At 47.3% G+C, this 22,336-nt stretch overlaps 1 non-coding gene across 1 annotated transcript; it reads right to left on the bottom strand.

Moving 5' to 3' along the window:
- Window positions 1-1,926: 1,926 nt before the first annotated feature.
- On the bottom strand, window positions 1,927-1,999 carry Trnai-uau (transfer RNA isoleucine (anticodon UAU)). The gene has a single exon. It is a non-coding gene; the product is annotated as a tRNA-Ile (tRNA).
- Between the last annotated feature and the right edge of the window lie 20,337 nt (window positions 2,000-22,336).

Raw genomic sequence — 22,336 nt, 5'->3', positions numbered from 1 at the left:
TTTTTTATCGCTTAGGGTGTCGCTCAGGTGGTTCAGTTTCCAAGCGAAGCGTGTATTCTTGGTACGTTATTTGCCGATTACCGGCGCCGCAATAGCATTTTAAGCGCGCTGCGATCGGCAACCACTCTTAAAACATTTGTGGAAACAGGCAGACAGACATCGGTGCTGAGAGACCACAAATTATAATAAATAATAATATCTGGGGGTTTAACGTCCCAAAACCACGATATGATTATGAGAGACGCCGTAGTGGAGGGCTCCGGAAATTTTGACCACGACCACAAATTATATATTTCGTCAGAAGTCATTTAGGCAGACACGATTAAGAACAGGCGCAGCCATCTCTTCCTTGGCGCGTCGTCTTCTCGTGGTCGGATTCTTGTGGCACGTACTAGCTCGCTACACATCTGTAAGACGTCGCGCTGGCCCCAGCATCTGCTGGATGTAGGGAGCGGCATTATGAAATGCATACGTCCTCTGCAGTTAAGTAAGTTTTTAATTCCCTTGCCGCAGCAGAGGCCATGGGAACTTCCATTCATGTGGCTTTGAGCAATTTGCTGAACATGTGTATGAGACATGAATTATGATGGGGTGAAAAAGAAAAAAAAAGAAGAGACAACGGTCGGTGCCACTAAGTATAACGGGTTTTGCGTATGAAACATCAGTTATGTTGGGGCAGAAAAAAAAAAAAAAGAAAGTACCTGAGCTCGTGCCAAAAGTATAACGGGCTTTAAACATACAGAAAAAAAAATTACAGCATATCCACGGGTGAATGATGAAGAGCTTGGGCGAAGCTCCAATCATGGTTATACCGTGAAATGTTCAGTGAAACTTTTGTTGGGCCTAGTTGGTACATAGCATTTAGGAACAGAACTTCAGCGCAAATGAAGACAGACCACGAAGACAAGAAAGACAAGGACTGGCGCTTACTAACAACTGCTTTATTCTTCTCACAGCATCGCATATAAATGCCACAACCACAATCATTGCATGCGCACGCGTACCTTCGTATTGCATACGTAACAACATAGATATTTAAACAAGATACGCCACACCCACAACCCTTGCATGCGCACGCGTAGCGTCGTGTTGCAACCGTAAAAAACAGATGTCTAACCAAAATGCGCACGCATAAATTCATATTCTGATGAGTACAAAGAAATAGAGGTGTCACTGATACAATCAGCTCCCCTTTTCCTGATGTGATATGCTTCCAATGCAAGCCGCGCATGTTCATTATTACTTCTGCCGAGAATCAAAGTCTCGCGAAATCGCGGAGCACAGTTGTGGCAGGAGTTAATATGAGCAACAAGATGTGCTCCTTTGTCGACATTGTTAGTTACTTTTTGAGCATGCTCCCTAAGTCGCTCGTTTATGCAGCGCCCAGTTTGCCCGACGTAGGTCTTGTCACAAACCAGAGGTATGGCATATACCACACTGGTGCTGCATGGGAGATAGCAGACACTTTGTTTAATTTGGCACCCATGTTTGCTACCACCGCATGTGCGGGAGCACAGCTTAGAGAGCTTGTTGGGCGCAGAGCAAACCATGGGGACATCGTGCCTGTTAGCCACTTTCTTGAGTTGATGAGTGACCTTATGTTCAGTGGTTTCGCCCAGCGGTAATCAAAGCGATACGCTGCTTTGATTACTTGTCCTTTTTCCTTTTTTTCCTCTTTTTCTTTATTTTATTTTTATCTTTTTATTTATTTTTAGTTATTCATTTATTTATTATTTTATTTTTTTTTCTATCTATGGGACAGCGCCATCCAGTATGTCGTCACCCAACTGCAGTTTGCATGCATCTCTATGGGACAGCGCCATCTATTGAATGATACGGGAGACGCGACGGTGAGAACACGCAGGATGGAGCGACGACCGACCAGGTGATGCTATAAGGAGCACCGCTCCTAAAACATACTCCTCCAGTCCCAAGTGAGGACCGAACTCACGACCTTCAGATTATAAGACTGACGCGCTGCCTACTGCGCTACCGAGGCGGATTGGCATATCAAACGGTTCGTTCTGAATTTGGCTCGAGTAAAACTAGAGTGGCGTTTTTCCTAAGTGGAAAGAGACCATATTGAGAGCGATTTGCTACCCGCCATTATATAACAGAGAGGGCGAGAGAGAAACAAAGAAAGCGAGAAGGCAGGAATGTTAACGAATGCGTAAATCAATCAATCAATCAATCAATCAATCAATCAATCAATCAATCAATCAATCAATCAATCAATCAATCAATCAATCAATCAATCAATCAATCAATCAATCAACTATGGGTCGTTTCTCTCTTTTCATGCTTGACATACTTTGGCTTAATACTTAGTTATATTCCGAAACCGCTCGCCTTCCTGGCATCGCGTGCTTCAGCTTCTTGTCAGTCTTTGGTTTGTCATTCCTCAGCGCATCTTTGTTTTAACCCAAAGCTGGTAAGGATAAAAAGATCAAACGAGCGCAAGATGCAGCAGAAAATATTCCAGCAAACGTGATTGAGAATCTCGATCTTTACAAGAGTGTGGAACGTTGTCGGACATTGAAATGTAGATAACATTGCGTACTGAACGACAAGTTGTTCAACACTTTTGTGAAAAATGTCGGTGAGTTAGCCGAGTAAAGCGAGACAAGCATACTTATAGGACCGGTGTTCTGGTAATAGATAGTTCTCGCAAACACGTCGCTTGTATATCATTCTTTGCAGAACGTTCAAGCCCTGACAGCTGCTGTTGCTACGGCTTGCGGCCACTTACAAGTGACGTCCGAAACAGACGTGTCTCCTATATCGAGCGCTTCGTAAGGACTTCCAACGTTCCATGCGCGTTCCAAAAAAGCGTGTCTCAGTATGTCATGGCCACCTTCGACATTCGCATGCCCTCTGCTTTCAAAGCAGCGCTGTTCAATGCTTGCACCAAACGATCCGTTAAAGCCCGGTAACACAGCTGATATACTTTCACCTATGGGAAGGGCAGGAGAGATAACAAAATACACTGCCTTCAACTTTTGCTTGCATCAAGTTAGACGAAGTTTTCTCTCTTTCTCTCAATAGTTATACAACAGTTTTTTTACTTGTATGCCGTGGGACATTGCAACGACAGGCTAGATAAAACGAGGCCGTTATAAAAAAAAAAAAAGGAGAAGCGAGCGGCAACTCGAGCGTATACTGCGTTCCCGCCCCTCTGTAATGTGACTCATGTAACACTATCAATATGCTCCGGCTCACTTTAACTCCTCCGCAAATTTATTTCCTATTTGTGACGCACCCTTCACGCCCTCTCACGCCGCTTACACCCTGCTACCTTTAAAAATGCCAAGCGACGAAGACGGAGTAGCTTTTCGAGAGAACCGAAGAAGAAGAAGAAATAGACCTTATTGTGCAGAATGGGCCGGGGAGAAAAAGAAATTAAGAAACAAAAGTAAGCCATTTGGAGTTGCAGCGTGTGTGCGTTGTCGGAGCGCGTGCTCCTAGAGAACGAGTTATAAATACCGCAGAACCCAAACCGTTACGGTGAACCCAAGATCGATGAAACTCACTGCGTCACACCGTCTCGAGGCTCTAAGAACGGCGTCGCGGTGGACCAGTCAAGGTGGGCGTCAATAGCCCGGCGCGTATCTCCAACCCCGCGTTGCATTAGCGTTGCATTTACGACGTCTGAACACATACATGCGCACACACAGACGAACACACGGTGGATTTTTTTTGCGTCCCTTTCTGCGACAGCTCATGACATTGGCAACTTGCCGGAACGTGGAACGAGCACGGCAGGGCCGTTTGCAGTGAAAGCCCATTCTCTCGCTCGGCGCCGCGAATAGCAAAAGCCAGTCCCTTTTGATTCGGCCGCGAGACGAGGGAAACTGTTCGCGACGCATGGCGCGCACCCATAACCATTCTTTATGCGCTGCCCGAGATAGTCCCGGCAATATTGCGCCCACCAGACTGGGAATCCCTACGGAGACCCAGAGGTCCGTCCCGGAATTCTTTGCGTGTGTATTCATTCCTACACCTCTATGTCTAGCCTGAAGCTCAAACCCACACTGAAGGACATCTCCCCCCCTTTTTTTTTGCTTTTATCTCATGGCTCATTCGGAATAAAGTGCTTCGGTATTCTGCCGTCGATTACTGCGGTTCAGCCACACCACTCGTAAATATTGTGTCGCGGTGGACGTGTAGGTGGTCGGAGATGTCCCCGTGGATGGCCCCTGAAAAAACTATTGAAGCAAGAAAGCACTAGCTTGAAGGCTCCATGGAAAGACCCCATAGGACCGCGTTGCAGAAACAATTTAACGTATAGTACTTGCATTTAGAATTGTCGCCTGTGATAATAGTTGTGCTGACGATAGCTACGTTGTCTTTCGCCTTTCGGTCTTCCTTCCCAAGCATACTTCAGGCCTAAAAGAAACTGCTTTGGCATTGATGGCTTTGCTTCCGCCCTTGTATACGGCGTGGTCACATGTATAGCGAACATAGTGAGGGTCATCTTTCTTTTAGCTTTTCGCACGGCCGTGAGTAGCCGAGCTGGAAAATCGCTGTGTTGCTATGCGTGCAACCTTGAACAGTAAGTGACTGCGGTTGATTTCACAAAGCTTTTTGTTCCTAAGTGTTCTTGGCATTTTGCCTATTGCATTCGTTAATGAGGTGTACGGCGTCATTATTTGTTGAAATTTTCTCTCACGAACGATCCTATAGCGTGAGGTATTTTTGTGAACATGGCCCCCGATCATCAGCTTTTCATGTGCTCGCCATCGCACGAAAGTACTTATACATACGCCCGAGATGGTTCTCCTTGTTTACGCAAGACGAGGTTTGAGGTAAAAAAAAAAAAAACACTGACGCTGACGAGCGAAATAGAGCAAACTGTGACCAAACTGTATAATCACCATGAGGTATAATTACATGTACAAGATGAAGCTTTCCGAATCACGAATCGAAACACAGGATGTGATTTACAGAATATCGTCCGTATAAACATGGCGTTTCTTCAAATCACGCTTAAAGGGAGAACTATTTTTTAAGTTTCTCTTCGTTTCCGCTTCTCGTATACTCTTGCTACGTCACTGGTTGGCCATGAATGTCGTCACATGTGCGTGCAGCGTGCTACTTAGAATGCTACTCAGATGCAACCGACCCGCATATTGCAGTACGCGTTAACTTACTTCAGAGACCTTGCGCGTCTTCCTCTCTCTGTACATTTCCTGTCAAGGCTCTTGTTTTCATAGTTTTCAATGCCTGCTTCTTGTTTTCAGACGCGCCCGCAGTGCAAAAACGATGGAGCCTGTCAGCCGCTAAACATCTATATGCCCTTAATACTTCCGGAAATAATGTCGAGAATTCGGTTAAGGTCCTGGAAATACGTTGTCAGCAATGCCTTCCACGAAACGGATGACGAAGATAATCTGTCGCGTCGCTGGTTAGTTAACGGCATACGACTAACCAGGGCTTTATAGGACAGCGCGCCGGTTCATTACACACTCCAAGGAATGAGCCGCGCGGGGAAAATATATAGACTCGGTGATGTGAGCCTGCGCATTATAATCCGCGCTCGAGTCCTGGAAAACGCAAATATTTTTCTTGAGCTGCGTCAAAGTGAAAAAAAAAAGTAAACGGCAAGGACGAAGGAGGGTTACTCATTACCTTATACTTTATTCCTGTCTCTCGTCCAGGACCGAGACCTTCGCACAAGATCAACTATACGCACGGATACATTTTTTCTCGCCATCCCTTGCGCCTTGTGTGTTAACGCTGGACTTGTCAGAGCAGGCTCTTTTCCACGGTGCTTCTTGAATATTTGTTCAATATACTGTTCTTTCTGCGTAATATTCCCGTTGTTGTCTTTTGTCGCGGGAGGACATGAGTGCGCAGCTCAGCTTTTAACGTGAACTGTGTCTGGAGAAAAAAAATTATTTGTCCAAGGAAAACGATTTTTTATTAGACATTTAGAAAGAGAGAGAGAGAGAAGAGGGAGAAAGGAAAGACAGGGAGGTTAACCAGAAGCAGTCTCCGGTTTGCTACCCTGCACGTGGGAAGGGGAAAGGGGATGTAAAAGAATGAAAGAGAAGAAGAAGAGGTTGTTGTGGTATTTTGTCCCGTGCTGTAGACATTTAGAAAGCTTTACTCTGGCAGCCCAAGATCTCGCCGTCTCGCAAAATTTTACAGCGCCTCGGAGCTGTTCGAGCCGAGCTTGAACCTTCCTTCTGCTTGTTTGCAGCATAGCGAGGCGGGTGTGTGACACAGAAATTGGGCAAGCTCCACCACTCACCTCCGGTCCACTAAAAATGAAGAAGCTGTCTGCAACTGGCCTAGCGGGTATGTGCGAAGCAGCTCCTAGCAAGACATAGCCATGTATGGTACAGTACAGTACATTATAGTGTAGTATAGTAAATTATCGTATGGTATAGTATAGTTTAATAAGCGGGTGGTAAAAGTAAGTGAGGGTGGGGAGGAGGGAAATGGAGATGGAAGGTATAGCACAGCATATCGGAGGCGAGTGGAGGAGGGAGGCAAGTTGGAGACATGTAGTCGGGCTTGGGAGTATAGGCAGTGTGCAGCCGTGCCGAGCGCAGTTTGTGTTACGCTCATCAACCTTCGCGACGTTAAGTCGGTGAAGCTGGCCCCTCAGCTCCGCAGTACATTGGTGTTTACGACGTTGAGTCAGTTAAAGCCACGCATAATTTTTGATGTTCCGTTTCATCGCGTTCAATGCCTTCCTGATGCTCCGAAGACTGCAACTGTCAGATAACTGCAGAATTTTTCTTAAAAGATAATTAAAGGAAAAATAATCAGATAATTGCAGTATTTTTCTTAGATTACAAGAAATATATTTATTTCGTGGTTATTCTCGGTGAACACTTTGTGGGAAATAGCTGCCTCGTCTTAGTTCCGGCGCACAGTCCACGGTCAGCAACGCCCGGCCAGCGATGCGCCGAGCCCAACCACCAGCACACACCACACACCACACACCACACACCACACACGCACTTCAGTGTCGTTGTCCAGAACGTCCCTCTGGCCGAATTCCTATAACTTGTACAACTCCCGAGTACTGAGAAATGATGCGCACAGAAATATCCGCTGTTTTCGTTTTCTGAACGCCGTGATAGTAAAAGAATTCATGCAGTTGCACTGAACGTGAAAGCCGTAGGAAGCCTCCTCACCCGCACGTCACTCCTCACCCTACTTCCCTTTCCCTCTCCCTTGCTATACATGGCTATGCTATGGATGGTTATGCTATACTACATGGTTTTGGCTTCCTTACGCCAAACAACACGAGACGACGACGACAGCATATGATGACAGCATACGACAGGATACGACAGCCCGAGCCCCTAAAATGACATACACTTAAAAAATGAAAAAAAGAAGGTATACTTCACAGGACGAAGATACAAAAGCGGAGAACTCTTGGTGAAAATAGCCGAATGGATAAAGAATTTGGGATGAATTAAGCAAGGATTCTCCTCCTTCGATGTTATTAATTTCTTCCCGCCAGTTGCAGCATGTGGCCGATACGAACAATAACAAATGACAGTGAAGTTGAGAGTTCGGCGGAAACCCGCCTGGCCGGGGAAAGACATGGACAGAACAAGGCTCCCGTGTGGGAGCCGAAACGTCTGTTTAAGAATATATTTTTACTTTTGGTCGGCGCTGTGTTTTCTTCGTCCAACAAATGACAGTCAATGACGACTGAGAAAAAAAATTAGGTCTAGCTGCTTCGCACTAGAGGTGCCAAGCCTGAAAGAAGTGCGGAGCTTGGTGGCCTTCTTTGTTTATATTTATTATTCTTTTCCTTTCTCTCTAGTTTTTCTATTTTTCTATGTCTCCTTTGTCTGTGTTAATTTCTATTTCTTTCTATTTCTAGCTCTCTATCTTTCTTTCGCTTTCTTCCCTCTCTCCCTCTCTCTATTTCTCGCTTCTTGAGGAGTGCCATGATTCCTTAGCGCTATGCTTACCGTGCAGGCTTGAACCACTGGCACGGATTACGCCTATTGCGCATCGGGTCCAACGTTGACACATGGCAAAACACGAACCATCGCCTTCCGTGTTTTGCGAGATGCGTGCAGGGCACAATTTTGTCTTGCCCTTTTTCTTTATTTCTTCTATTTCCGGCTCGTTTGTCGATGGATGTGGAAGGACTCAGCGTCTGCTTATTCTCCTACTTCCGATTCCACGTTCCCCACCCACCATGAGCGAACACCCGCGACGCTTTATGTACGGCGAATCCTAAAGGCAACCTCTCCGCCTATGCAAATTAAGCACGCAACCATCGCGCTAGTGTTCGCTCTGCCCTTCCACTCTGGAAGCGCGCCTCGGTACTTAGCTTATGCATCTGCAAATGAGGCAGCCGCTCTTACGCGCGGATTCCCTGCACTTCGAGCGCACGCGTAGTGCATATGTTTCTCGCGCTTTGGGGCAGCGAAATGCATCGAGGTGCCTCGCGCATCCCGGGAAAGAATTTTTATTCGATGCTAGAGCTTGTCTTTGCTATTGCCTGTCGCGTTTCCACAGCATACGCAGCCGCCGATGTACAAGTGATTTTGTTTCTTTGCTCACAACGGGGTAGACACTTCGGAATGGTGTGCTTGTTGCGGAACGCTGTTTCTTTTTCTTTTTGTTTTACTTAAACTCCGGGGCATTGAAGAACGGGAAGCTCTGTGAAGGACTCGCGACTTCGAGTCACAGGACGTTGCTAGGTTGTTGGATGCCGCGTGTCACCACCTAGGCAAGCGAGACAACAAAATTTTGGCCATTATTCGAAAAAATCGTCTTCCTACGCTAGGCCTGTTCGTTAGATCAAATGCCAGATAAAGGTGATGCTTAACATGCTATTTGCAAAGTTGGCACAAGCCAAATAGCTGAAGATACTTCGTAAATTTGGAGCTACCTATTCACGTTCTGATGAAACTTTATTCACGTTCTGATAAAACTTTCAGAGAAAAAATAGCCCTCTCGAAGATGAAATTCGCCACGTGAATCGAAACTTGTGGCCACTTCAGCGTAAAAATGACTCCCCGGTTGAACCATGTGATCATATTCTATGCGGCTTGCCAGCAACTCTTATTGAGCACTTCTTTTTTCGATCTCTTAGTGTAGGGTAGCGAACCAGAATCTTCAGTTCCTGTTAACCTCCCAGTTCTCCTTTCATCTGTCCTTCTGAGCCTGAGTCTTTATTCCAGACATGCATACACAAATACATGGACGAGGAGAAGAGAAAAGGAAGCCGCTCAATGATGGCTTGACGATGCTCTCTCCCACCACGTATACATCGGTACTTCGGTATGCACAGAGCAGAAATAGCACAGGCTACTGATGTTGCATGAAAAACCCAGAAAAAAAAAAATCTAGAACAACAAGGTGCACAATAAAATGGGCAATCCTCCAAATACAAAATATCTCAAGATACCTTCATTGTAAGTTACACACAAAAGAAAAAAAAGAAATATAGTGGCAGGGCAATGCACACATTAACACATTAAGCACACATTCATGCACACATTAAGTTTCGAGGATAATTATAAGAAAGTTCACGGACCTTTCTCTCATACTTCGCACGTTGTACCTTGTAAAAGACCTCGTGCCCTTCCATACGAGGTCTCATATCACCGTGTGATTCATTGTCTCTCATACAACTTCATTAAAAACGAAACCGATACTTGACACATTTCAACAAGTCCTCAAGCTCTGAAGTTACTTCGCTGCGACAGCAGAAGTCAGTCTGAGTAAACACTGACATCGTTTGAAGAGAAACCTTTCTTCCTTCTCCCTCTTTTTTTCTCTATCTCTTTTTACGATGCACGCGACGTGGTTCCGGTGAGCTATAGTATTGCCCTGTCTCATGACCTGCGAAATACGTGCCCAGGTTCTACCACTTTCGTAATCAATATGGGCTGCAGAAGACCGCAAATCACCAGATAAATCAATTCGCTGCGTTCAGCTGCCAAGTGCACATTTTTCGCAGCAGCATCCCCAATTTTATTGGTAGTATTGGCGAGTTCGTTTAACCTCTTCCTCTTTAATTTCGTAACCCCCTCCGAGGAAGCGATGACGTTATCATGTGCCGTCATCATGACGTCACCGAACGCCAATATTTGTGACGTCATGATGACGCCGTGATGATACACGATGACGCCATCAAATTACATCGTCAATCAAAGGTGTACCGATCCCGGAGGCAGTGCAACCGGTGGGCCGATCCCAGAGGCTGCTATGCCTTTCGTACGTGTTTCGCCGTGTCTGTGTGGTCCAGGTGCTGCGTCGGCACGGTCGTGTGCGGCAAGTATGGGTCGATCGCTCATTGTGAGAACGCCCGAGGAGCAGCTCGCTCATGAAGAACGCCGACGAGAACTGAGGCGGGAGCGCGCCCGTCAGCTCCACTGGCCATCCAGCTTCAAAGAGTGGAGTCACTCCAACTTCTTTCCAACTCGACGTGAGTAACACAGGAGGCAGCCACAATATCTACGGTTTCACCCAACGTATCCTTATGAGGCGAGGTGGGTGGAAAGTGCATGGAAAGACGGGAAGCCAGAGAACGGGAGAGAGTTTATGCGGAAGTACAAGCCGAAGGGGTGCTGGCCCAATAAGCAGCGCTCCGATCTACTGCTACACGGCATGCATACGTTCCCGACTATAACGTATGCAGGAACGCGACTTGTCCGACACGATCGAAAACACGACGTTCGGGAGGGGAATATTTAATGGGTGATGGGGTTCCGTTCGTATTCGCCGGCAGATGTTCGCGCAACTCTACCCCGTCCCCTCTTTTTTTATCGGAGCACGGAAGCCCTGTAGCACAGGGAGCGGAGACCAGAAGAAGTGATCTTTGAAGTCGGAGAAGGCGCTTTCATTACGCTCTGCATGCCTCGTCCGCTCTTTCCTGCCGATGCCACGCTAAGGGGATACGCGCCAAAGCAGAAGGGGCTTCCTTTTGCTGAGCTTCCTTGCACTACGATGCGAACAGCATCGGGCTGGTCCCGTCGATTTCGATTTGCGTCGGTACGTGGGAGCATTTAAAATGCATAGGCGGACGCGTGAGCAAGGTCTTGTTACGGCGGCTCTATGCCAATCCTAATTCTACGCCGGTCTTCGCGCGGGATCATTGCACCCGCCGTAGTATGCGTGAGTGCATCGTGGAATGATAAAGAGAGCACCGGGAGAAGCCCGCGGGAGAAAAACGGGAAGGAGAGGGAAGCCAGGAAGGCTGCAGTGCTCGTTGCCGGGAAGCTGTCGATAGTTTCCAAACGGTGAAGTTTCGGAACAATGAAACCAAGAGATGGGAAGCGCGGCCGAGGACGGTAAAGGGTCTGGGGGAGTGGCGAAATTGTGAAATTTGCAGGCATAAAATGGAATCAGATCGCGCGCGACAGGGTCAAATGGAGGTCATTGGGAGATGCCTGTGTCCTAATATAATAATATCTGGGGTTTAACGTGACAGATCCACGATAAGATTATGGGGCACGCCGTAGCGGAAGGCCTCCATCGAGCCTCCTACATGGGCCTCTAGCATTTCGCCTCCATCGAAATTCGACCGCCGTGGCCGAGTCGGAACCCGCGACTTTCGGATCGGCAGCCTAGCACCGTACCACTGTACCACTGAGACGGACAGGCCTTTGTCCTGCGGCGTACATTAGATATGTAGAGAAGCATTGGAACGCTGGACCGATGTGAGGTTGTCAGCAATGGAGGACCTGAACACATCAGCAGGTGACGAATCGGACGTGGAAACAGCACTGAACGTACGGGAACTGGGACAGTGCGTGTCGTCGGGTGCGTCCATAACTTGTGCGTTTTCGAGGGGTTCCACTCTGCCGAGACATTCCCCTCGCACCAACGTAACAACGTATGGAGATGGGTTGTTAACAAAAATAGCGGTGCTGTCCTGAGTGACTTGGACGGTCGCGGAAGGTATCAGCAAGCCTTTCCTTGTGCAAACGTGGTCAGATGGCGAAAAGAGTGCAATGGTGTCGGAGAGACCGGCGCAGTCGACACAGCCGTCGATGAGTTTGGAGGTACTTTGGTATCGTCTTTGACGAGGATCTTGCTCAATACCGATGAAGTGTCTGCCGGCGTCAAATCTGAGAACGGGGAGAGTTCGATTTCGGCTGGTGCGCAATGAATTACGGCGTCGTGGCGGGAGAGAAAATCCCATCCCAGGATGACGTCGTGAGAGCATACAGCAATTATAATGAACTCGACGTCGTACCGAACGTCCTGAATGACGACGCGAGCTGTGCATATTGCTGTAGGATGAATACTCTGGGAGCTGGCTGAACGGAGAGACATCCCAGAAAGTGGCGTCCTCACTTTTCGTAGTAATCGGCTCAATTTTTGGTCCATAACGGATACGGCGGCTCCAGTGTCGACAAGGGCAGATGCAGGAACACCATCGACGAACACGTCTATCACATTCGATGGGCTTCGTTGAGGGCTTTCGCAGTTCGATAGCGTCGCAGCCCTTGCCTCGTGGACTGCGACGACTAGTTTTCCTGGTCGCGTGCGACCGGACGTGGGCGCATCGGCGACAGTGAGCGACGTCGTGGAGACGGAGAGCGCCGAGTAGATGGAGCTTGGCGTGATGTCGGTGACAGAGGCGTAGGTGGGGCGTAAAATGTGCGGTGTGACTGGCTGGTGGCGGGCGACACGACTTGAGGCGGCTGGACGCGATTGCAATAACGCGCCACGTGGCCGGCGTAACCGCATGCGAAGCATATGGGGCGGTTGTCAGGTGTGCGCCATCGGTTTGCTGGAGCAAGGCCCGCCCATGGCGCAGGACGTGATTGACGGGATGGCGACTGATATGACTACATCGTGGGCTGCGGTCGTGGCCTCTGCATGACGTCGCCGTAGGTCGCCGGCACAGCCGCTTCGAAGGACGGGTGTCTAGCGGCGGCTTCGGCGTAACTGTGTGGGGCATTGGAACGCTGCAATGGCTCGTCCTCTCGAGCACCTTCTAGTGGGTCGCCCTCTTCGCCTTCTCTCGGAGAGCACACTCCTCGTGCTCGTGCTCGTGAGAGTCTGCGTGTCTGCGCTCCGTCGACTGTCGTCGTTGTGCACCGTCGCCGTCAATCCCGCCGTCAATAAACGCCTTTACAGATAGGATGATGATGATGAAGTTTATTGAGTTACTTGCGCTGCGGTCCACGCACTCACATACGGATATTTCTGCTGAAATTTCATATAGTGGAATTTCATATTGTGGAATTTCATATTGTGGAAAAGGATGGATTCGAGTAACTGAAGCAGACATATTGATCGACAAAACTCGTATCTGAATATTGTCCGCTCGGACAGTGGCCGATGGCACATTGTGTGCCGACGAATCTGCAGAGAAAAATAGTGGGAAGCTGTAATCCTGGAGTGCTTTCAGGGTATACCGTGAACCGTGTCGTAATGGTTACATGGTTGCGCAAAGCGCGCAACCATGGTAAAACAAAATGAGTCTGTTTCCTCTTTACACAATTACCCACTGCATGGGGCGACAGGGCCGATGCGTTCGAGTTGAAATATGACTCAATAAACGTCGTGGGAGTAAGTCTTGCTTCATCGGTTATGCTCGTGGACATTGTGAGAGCATCAGGATAAAACAAAAAATCTAATGCAACGATGATGCCTGGAATTGCGAGTTGTTGCACAAGAAATGGGTACGAGATTCAGACATGCAGTCTGAGTGTGCGAGCCAGAGTGTGCCTTCTTTGTTTTTTTCTTTGTTTTCTCGCATACGCGTATTAAAGAGAAGAATGCTACGACGTGAGATCAAAGGCTTTATCCATATTTTGTTTCTTCTGCCTGCCTGTGCTAGCAGCGGGACGAATCCACCGCATTACTGGGCACTCGCCTGGACATGGCCAACGTTTCTTCACGTGCCCGGGACGGTTTACTGCAGACACGGGAAATCCATTTGCCGTTATGGAATAAGCGCTAGCCGTTCTTGAACGTATCTCTCCCTGACAAGACTGCCATTTCTTTCCGAGTCAAAACGATGCACCGCGAAACATGCTCCAGTGGTTATCGGTGATTCACGTGTCTGATCGCCTGTGGCCTGATTGGACTTGATTTGGCCCGTCTAGAGAGGCGTACTCTCAAGGCGACGTCCACGCATTCGTTTTAGCCAAGGAAAAGTGCGCTGTCAGGTTCGATATATGGAAATTCCGATTCTCCAAGTTGGTTGGGGGTCCCTGGCTTTTAGTTGGATAATGCCGGTCGGCACAGTCGCAGGAAACAGGGCGACGTATGCAAGTAACAGAACTGCTGGAAAACGGCTTCAACCACTGCATGGCGGCTTTGATGCACGACCGTGCCGTAGTGCGGGTGTGAGCGCTATAGCTTCGTTATTTTCCAGAAAAGGTGGCGCGTTTCTCAAGTACGATATCGTCCGTGCACTGAAGCAATCGCGTTTAAGTTTGTGCGTTAACTCCATGCTTAGCCACAGTGATAGCTTAGCGGCTATGGCGTGTCGCTGATAAGCACGAGGGCTCGGGTTCGATTTCTCAAAGCCGAGTCATTGTCGTTAAACGAAGCGCCGGAAGACGTTGCTGTCAGCTTTGGTGCTGCCACCTACTGCAGCCGATGACCATTGAGCATTGACAGAAAGTTTGGGTATCTTATGTTTTAGCGCAAGGAAACACGAGGACGCAAAAGGAGACACGAGGGCACAGGGATGATGATGAAGTTCTTTTGCTTCGTCGTGTTTCCTTGCGCCAAAACGTAAGATATGCAGTTACAACGAGCCCACCAGTCAGTTTTATTCAGAAAGTTAGGGCCTTCGATTGTGCGTTTGCATGCATGAGTTCATGACAGAGAGAGAGTGAGAGAAAAAAAAAACACGTGAAGTAAAGGCGGTGTTTAGTTGCCGCGGGTGGAGCCCCTCTTCCGGGTACCCACTGGCTATTGCGGCTCAGCGTGTTATGGTAGATATTCTGAATTTTATTTATTTATTTATTTATTTATTTATTTATTTATTTATTTATTTATTTATTTATTTATTTGTTTATAGTACCCTCAGGGTATAAATACATTACAGAGGGGGTGGGGGTGTGCATAGTAAACAAGAGCATGAACAATAACAACAAAAAAGTATAACTGGAAGCATTATACAAAATAATCCCAAAATCTAGTAATGTACACAGTCTAGCAATCACAATCACAAACTAGTAATGTACAATACGGTGAAGAAATAAACATGTAGTGCTACAGTACGCTTGGTATAAATACATTACAGAGGGGGTGGGGTGTGCACAGTAAACAAGGGCATGAACAATAACAGCAAAAAAGTATAACTGGAAGCATTATACAGAATAATCACAAAAACCTAGTAAAGTACAGTATGTTCAAGAAATAAACACGTAGTGCTACAGTACGCTGGATAAGACATTTTTAAATGCAGTTGTATCAGTTATATCAGTTATGAAGGCTGGTAAGTGATTCCAATCACCTGCTGTCCTGGGAACAAATGATTGCGAGCCTGTAGTAGTTGAAAAATAGGGTATGTCAACCTTATGATGATGATCAAGTCGGTGTGAGCGAAATGGAGCTGGGTGTATGAACAGGGAACGAAGAGCGGGGTTATATTTTATGAAAAAGACAAATGCGTGATTGTTTTCTACGCGTTGCTAGGGAAGGTAGATTAAGAGCAGCTTTCATGTTTGTGACACTGGCATTGCGATCGTAGTTGGATGAAATAAAGCGCACTGAGCGATTTTGTACTGCCTCAATGCTTTGGGTTAATGTAGAGCTGTGCGGGTCCCAGACAGATGAGGCGTATTCTAGTTGAGGTCGAACGTAGGTGGTATAAAGCAATAGTTTTAGCGACGGTGGGGCAAGATAGAACTTTCTTTTCAAGTAACCTAAAGTTTGGTTTGCTTTAGCTAATATGTGATGGACGTGGTGTTTCCATGACAAGTTGTTAGATATGTGAACGCCAAGGTAACGACAAGAAGCTGTGGTTTGCAGGGGTGAATTGTTAAGGGAATAGGACGGAGAGGTGACATTGCGTCTGGTTACGCGCATGCTTTTGCATTTAGCGACGTTCAGTTCTAAATCATTTTGTAGTGATGTCACGTCTGAATCGCTGGTTATTTTTGCGGTAAATGACACAGTCATCTGCAAACAAACGGGCTTGGGATGAAATGATAGCAGGTAGGTCGTTAATGTAGATCAGGAATAACAGCGGACCAAGTACTGACCCTTGAGGTACGCCCGAACCGACTGTTGCTAATGGAGAGTCAAAGCCGTTGGCTGTGACGTACTGTACACGGCAGGAAAGGAATTCACGAATCCAAGTGAGTACTTGAGGATCAATATTAAAAGCACTTAGTTTGTGTAACAGTAAGGAGTGGTTAACTTTGTCGAAAGCTTTCGCGAAATCTAAAAAAATACAATCTATAATAAAGCCAGAGTCAACATACACATGTAGGTTGTTTGTGAATGTGATTAGCTGAGTCTCACACGAGAAAGATTTCCGGAAACCATGTTGCGAGGTCGAGAAGAAACTGTTATCCTCTAGATAGTTGACAAGATGCGTGAAGATGATGTGCTCAAAACTTTTACATGGAACTGACGTAAATGAGATAGGGTGAAAGTTTGAGGGATCACTCTTTTTTCCGGATTTGAAAATTGGAACAATTTTACCTGTTTTCCAATCTTCAGGTAAAGAACCGGAGTCATAAGATTGCGAAAAAAGACACTCTAGAATAATTGAACAGCACTCTTTCGTGTTTCTGAGGAATCTCGTGTTGATCTGATCTGTACCACTAGTGGAACTTAGTTTTAGTTTGTCAATTATCTTTGGAATTCCTACGGAATCAAAAACAATCGAATCCATGGGAAAATAGTTGAATCGTGGGAAGTTGGGCATCTCATTGGTTTTCGCAGATGAAAATGATCGAACGAAGGTGTCATTCAACACATGGGCAGTAAGGGATGTCGGCACGGGGTCACCAGATGGATACGATAGCGTGAACTTATGGTCACCGTTGTCTTTGAGTGCATTCCAGAAGCCTTTCGGGTTAGTTTTGAGTATGTTTGGAAGAGTAATATTGAAAAACGATAATGTGCTGCATTTCAAAGCGGAAATGTACGACGAGGGGGCTGTTTTATATGATAACCAATGAGACGCTTTTCGAGAAATTTTTGCTCTACGGAAGTAACGTTTCTTTTTATTAGCAAGTCGGTTGAGGTACCTATTGTACCAGGGTGCTTTACTGTTGGCAAATATACGACGACTAGGTACATATTTCTGAACTAGTTCTGAAACGATAGATTTAAACATATTCCAATTACTCTGTACTGAACGCTGGAATACACGAGGTAAAAAAACGTCAAGAAATAACACAAGTTCTTCATTAATGGCGTCGTAGTTAGCTTTCCCGTAGTCTTTAATAGTTTTGATCAGTTTGCATGTTTTTGAATGTGTTGTAACTAGGCTGAAAGTCAAGATGTCATGGTCACTTAGGCCAGGCAAATGGGTGATCGAAGAAGCGACGTCTTTAACTGACGTCAGAACAAGGTCTAAAAGGGACGATGAATTTTGTGTGACACGAGTAGGCGAAACAACTAACTGCGATAAATCGAAATCAGCACAAACCGAGATAAAATTGTTGGACTCGGTTGATGATGGATTTGAAAATGGGCGCATGGCAGACCAGACAATGTTGGGAAAGTTAAAATCACCCATAAGAAGTATTTCAACACCAGGATGCTGTACAGTAATTTGATTTAAACAGTCGTGAAGGTTTTCACTGAATGATGCACTGGTTGATGGTGAGCGGTAACAAACACCAATAATCATTTTCTTAAAGTTCGTAGTCAAACAACTCCACACTGCTTCCATATCGCTTGTAATAGGAACTACAAAACTGCTAAGGCTTTCAGTAATTGTAAGTAGCACACCACCACCAACAGAAACAGTGCGGTCATCGCGATAGACTTGATATTTTTTATTGCAATACAGCAGGTCAGCGTTGGGAACATTGGCGGATAACCATGTTTCAGTAATTGCTACGATGTCAGCGTCGCAATCATCGATTAGGCTACATAATTCATCTCTTTTTGGCATAAGACCATAAGACTACGTATATTAGTAAAGAGTACCGCTAAGTTAGTCCGGCAAGCATTCTTTGAGCCGCAACCCCTCTCGCTTCCCTATCGCTTTTTTGTCTGCGCCCCTCGTCTAGGTCTAAGGGACGGAGTAGATTCTTCACTTTCGTGGTTATTCGACAGGCCAATTTCATGGATTGAATCGTCGTCTGCATTGTAATGATAAGATTTGCTACCTGCAAGAAGCTTTTTATACCGTGTTTGATAAGGAACTTGAACTTATACCGTATTTGATAAGGAACTGAATTAAGCATTCTGCGTGCCACGGTATATCAAATTTTAAGCACTTCGCTACACAGCTACGGCACCGTGCATACGTTAGGAGCCGCCACAGTCGCGCGCTGCCTCCAGCGCCAAAGCGGCCACGGCAGCAGATCTGGCGGGATAAGGGAGCAGACAAGTGGCGGCAAGCCACTGCGCCGTGCTTTGGTGCTTCGCTTGAGGCGTTTCCTTTCCCGTTTGCTTCCAAAAGACGTCAAATTGTTAGCAGCTGTCCGAGAACGTAGCGTTATCGCGGGTGCTTCTTTTCGCCAGACCTCGTGTATCCTCAGGCGAACGCGGCAACATTAAATGCATGAGCTGGCGGAAGACAACGGAGGTGACGAGCCCTTTGAGCGAAACTGCGCACGTATAACGCGGGCCGCCTAACAATCACAGCTTATCACCCTCGGGCTAACGCGGCAGCGAACTCAGCGGCAGCAATTGCACTGTCACGGCCACTGAATGAAAAAACGCTTTCCATCGAACGGCCATGGCACTGCATTCACTGCGCCGACTTAACCAGTGCAGCCGAGTTCGTCGTCGTGGCTCGTGTTTTGCTGCCATGGCACTGCAAAGCGTGCCAATTATTATTACGTTTGGATTCAGAGAGCTACGTGATAAAGATTCTTCCGAGGAGCTAACCTGAAGAAGCGCAGGGACCTCCTCGAAGCGGGGCACGTTCACGGCGTCGTGGAAGAGGTGTTGCTCGGCAGATCAACAATCACGGGCAAATGCAACCCCAGAAGAAAAAAATACCCCATCTACTTACAAAACTCCCTTTTGTCGTCGAACGAGTGCGATCCACCGTTCACGCTGATTCCGTTCATATTCTCTAAATGGAAACCGGTAAAAACGCGTGCCCAGAGAATTCCTGTAGGGGTTATTGCACCCAACAACGCAGCAATTATTCCTGGAGTTCGGCATTCCTACGAACAGCGGAACCGGCACAAAACGAACTGCCCGCGAAAATACCTCGCGCTGTCACAGCGGGAGCGTGGAGCGAGCAGGGGTGCAATCGCGGAGCGATGTTGTATGTTATATTATTCTTATCGTCCACCACATGCGGCTTACTGATCGCGTTGATAACGCGGACGTACCGTCGCTCTGGTCACCAAGCGCGAGAAGCACGAAAAGTGTAGTCATCGTAAAAAGCACAGTTCCTCGACTTCACCCCATTGCGAGCGCGTCAGAGCATCCCGCCAAATCTGCGCTTCTTGCCGCTAGGGACGCCGAGCGGAGTTACGTCTGCACGGAGCCTCGAGGGTGTTATTTTGCGCCATGTTCGCGGAAGCAAAATGGCGGGTTCGACATCGTTTAATTATTGGTCGACGACATTAGGAAAGCGCTAACTCAATACACCGCCACTCTTGGGACGCAAATCGCAGGGAGGGACAGGACTAAAAAACAACAACAAAGGAACAATGTGCAGCATCCATTGCATTGGATAAGCGTTCGTCGCTACTAGTGCGAATCCCGTCTCTTGCCTGTACGTCACGCGTCGCAAGAAAAGACACGTAGAGACGTACCGGCAGAGATTTGCGCCAAGCTGAGTACGGTATTACCACGCGTACTAGGATCTGCGTACACAGGCGGTCTGCTCCTACTTGCCGCAAGGTATCTCGCACAACACACGTGCATACGGCTTGTCCTCCATTAGTATCGCATCACGCAATCTGCCCGGGGCTTCCAAGAAGAAAAGCTCACAATAGAGATATACAGAGAGAGCGACGAAAGAGCGTATAGGAGAAATCGGACGCTAGATACGCAGAGAGCGAGCCTGAGATAAGGACTCGCAAGAGGGAATATGTACGTGGTATCGGCTTTCGCATTTAAGCATGATGAAGGCGTATTACTAATGCGGCGGCACGTTCCGCGGAAATCACGCGCAAGCGGAGGATCTGTCCGGCTTTCGGCCGAGGGTGCCGGATAGATGTCACGGTGTGGAAACAACACGTTCCCATGCTCGTGTTTCGCAATACAAGAGGGGAATGACGAAGCGAAAAAAGTAAAAAAGAAAGCAAAGAAAGAAAAGCGTAGCGATCAAACAATACACTGAGGAGAAAGGCGGAAGCGTCGGATGTGGGACACATTTATAAGGAGGCAAGGAGGATACGGATAATGCCAAACAGAAGCCCCGAAGAAGCCGTGTGCGTGGGCTGAGGACGAGATTGCTGCATTCTGTAATGAACAATGCGAACCAGAGGCTTCATCTTATCTCTCTCTCTATTATGCCGACGAAACAAAGCGAAGTGACGGAGCCAAGATGCGCCAATTCCGTTTATCCTATAAGTAGAAGAAAGTGTAGGGGGGAGCGGAAGGGCGTTTGAGCACTGCATAAGTCTTTCAGACGTCGACGACAAGAGGGGCGACACCGGCTACATGATCCATTATCTCTATAGGTGCTGCATGCATGCTAGATGAAAGATATCCCCCCCCCCCCCCCCCCCACACACACACACATGCACGCACACGAGTGCATGATTTTGCGCACGACATCCACGAGCAGCGACAAATCGTAAGGCACGCGTTTCCGGTTTCCTGCACGAATGCATCATTACTTTTTCAGCCTAACTTGTCTGTCTCTTTTTCTTTTCTTTACGTCTTTGTAACCATATACATCGAGGCTTCTTTTCCCTCCTGTTTTGTTCGAACTTGCTTACTGTGGAGAGCTTGAGGTTTATATTGTTACGTGAATGACGACTCGGTAGACTGTAGTCCGTAGGCTATTTACACGATATATTTACAGTAGCGGTTGCAGCGCTGACCGTTCCAGCTCAGAGCCCGAGCGGAGAGAGATCTTCCTTCTCTTCGTCCAGCGCACACGCGCATGGTTCAAGGGGCTGGCAATATGCACGTAGCAATATCACCTCGGCTTGTTCATTTCTCTGCGTTCTGCAGCACGCACGCACGCACGCACGCACGCACGCACGCACGCACGCACGCACGCACGCACGCACGCACACACACACACACACACACACACACACACACACACACACACACAACAAGAGAGAGAGAGAGAGAGGGAGGAATGGTTACATTTTTGCGTAGTATTTTTCTCGTAGATTTCTACCTCCCACGAGGTTCTGTTTTCTCTCGAAGTAAAACCGTTCAGCTGCGGTGAAAAATTGAGCACTCCGGTTGACTGCGGGCAGTTTAAATGCCTTGCTTGTGTATTTTAGAGAAACAGAAGTCGTTTAATCACCCGCTCGGAGGATCACGATGGTGAACGGTTTCGTTCATAATCACTTGTGTCACTGCAGCTTGCAGGCAATCTTCAAAAAAAGATCATTTGCCCTTCGCGCGAGAGATGACGACTCTCCTTAGCAGAAATTGAGGTGGCGCTTCTGGGGACCAAGTTGCGGAGTGCATATCTCTGGTGTCGTTGGCGTTAATGCATTTAGCAGGGCTCGTTGGTACTGACTTTGTGAACCCATAATACTAGCGAACGCACACTACAGACCACAGAACGACACAAGACAACCGCTAGACTTAACAGTTCAAAGTCTAGTGGTTGTCCTGTGTGTTCTGCGTAGTCGGGAATGCGCGTTCGCTAGCATATTACGGATTCATTAGATGGTGGACGACCCGAAACAGAAGAGCCGTACGAGAACCGTTTCATTTCTCAAGTAGGCATTGAATAGGGAAAGAGCGATGCGCTTAGAAACACGAAATGAGCTGCTGCTGTCGCTGCTCTTTAAAAGAAACAGTAGGCGAGGGAGTAAATATGACATGTATCTATTTCATTTCGCTTATAGACCCTTGAGGGTCCGGTGAGAATCACATAAGGATTACGTTACGAGCGGCATCAAAGGAGGAACAAGACACTTTGGTTACCAAAAGATGAATGCACGTTACATTGTTATGTGTGAAAAAAAAACCCGGAGAAGTGTACAACACAAGCTAGACACAGAGGTACGATGCGGACACTTCTGTGTCTTGTTCCTTTTGTGCGCTTAAGGTGTCGAGGTGGAATACCAACATACACAAGCTC

Source organism: Rhipicephalus sanguineus, chromosome 3 (genome assembly GCF_013339695.2).
Source record: "Rhipicephalus sanguineus isolate Rsan-2018 chromosome 3, BIME_Rsan_1.4, whole genome shotgun sequence".
Lineage (NCBI taxonomy): Eukaryota > Metazoa > Arthropoda > Arachnida > Ixodida > Ixodidae > Rhipicephalus > Rhipicephalus sanguineus.
This window is presented reverse-complemented; position numbering and strand designations above follow the sequence as displayed.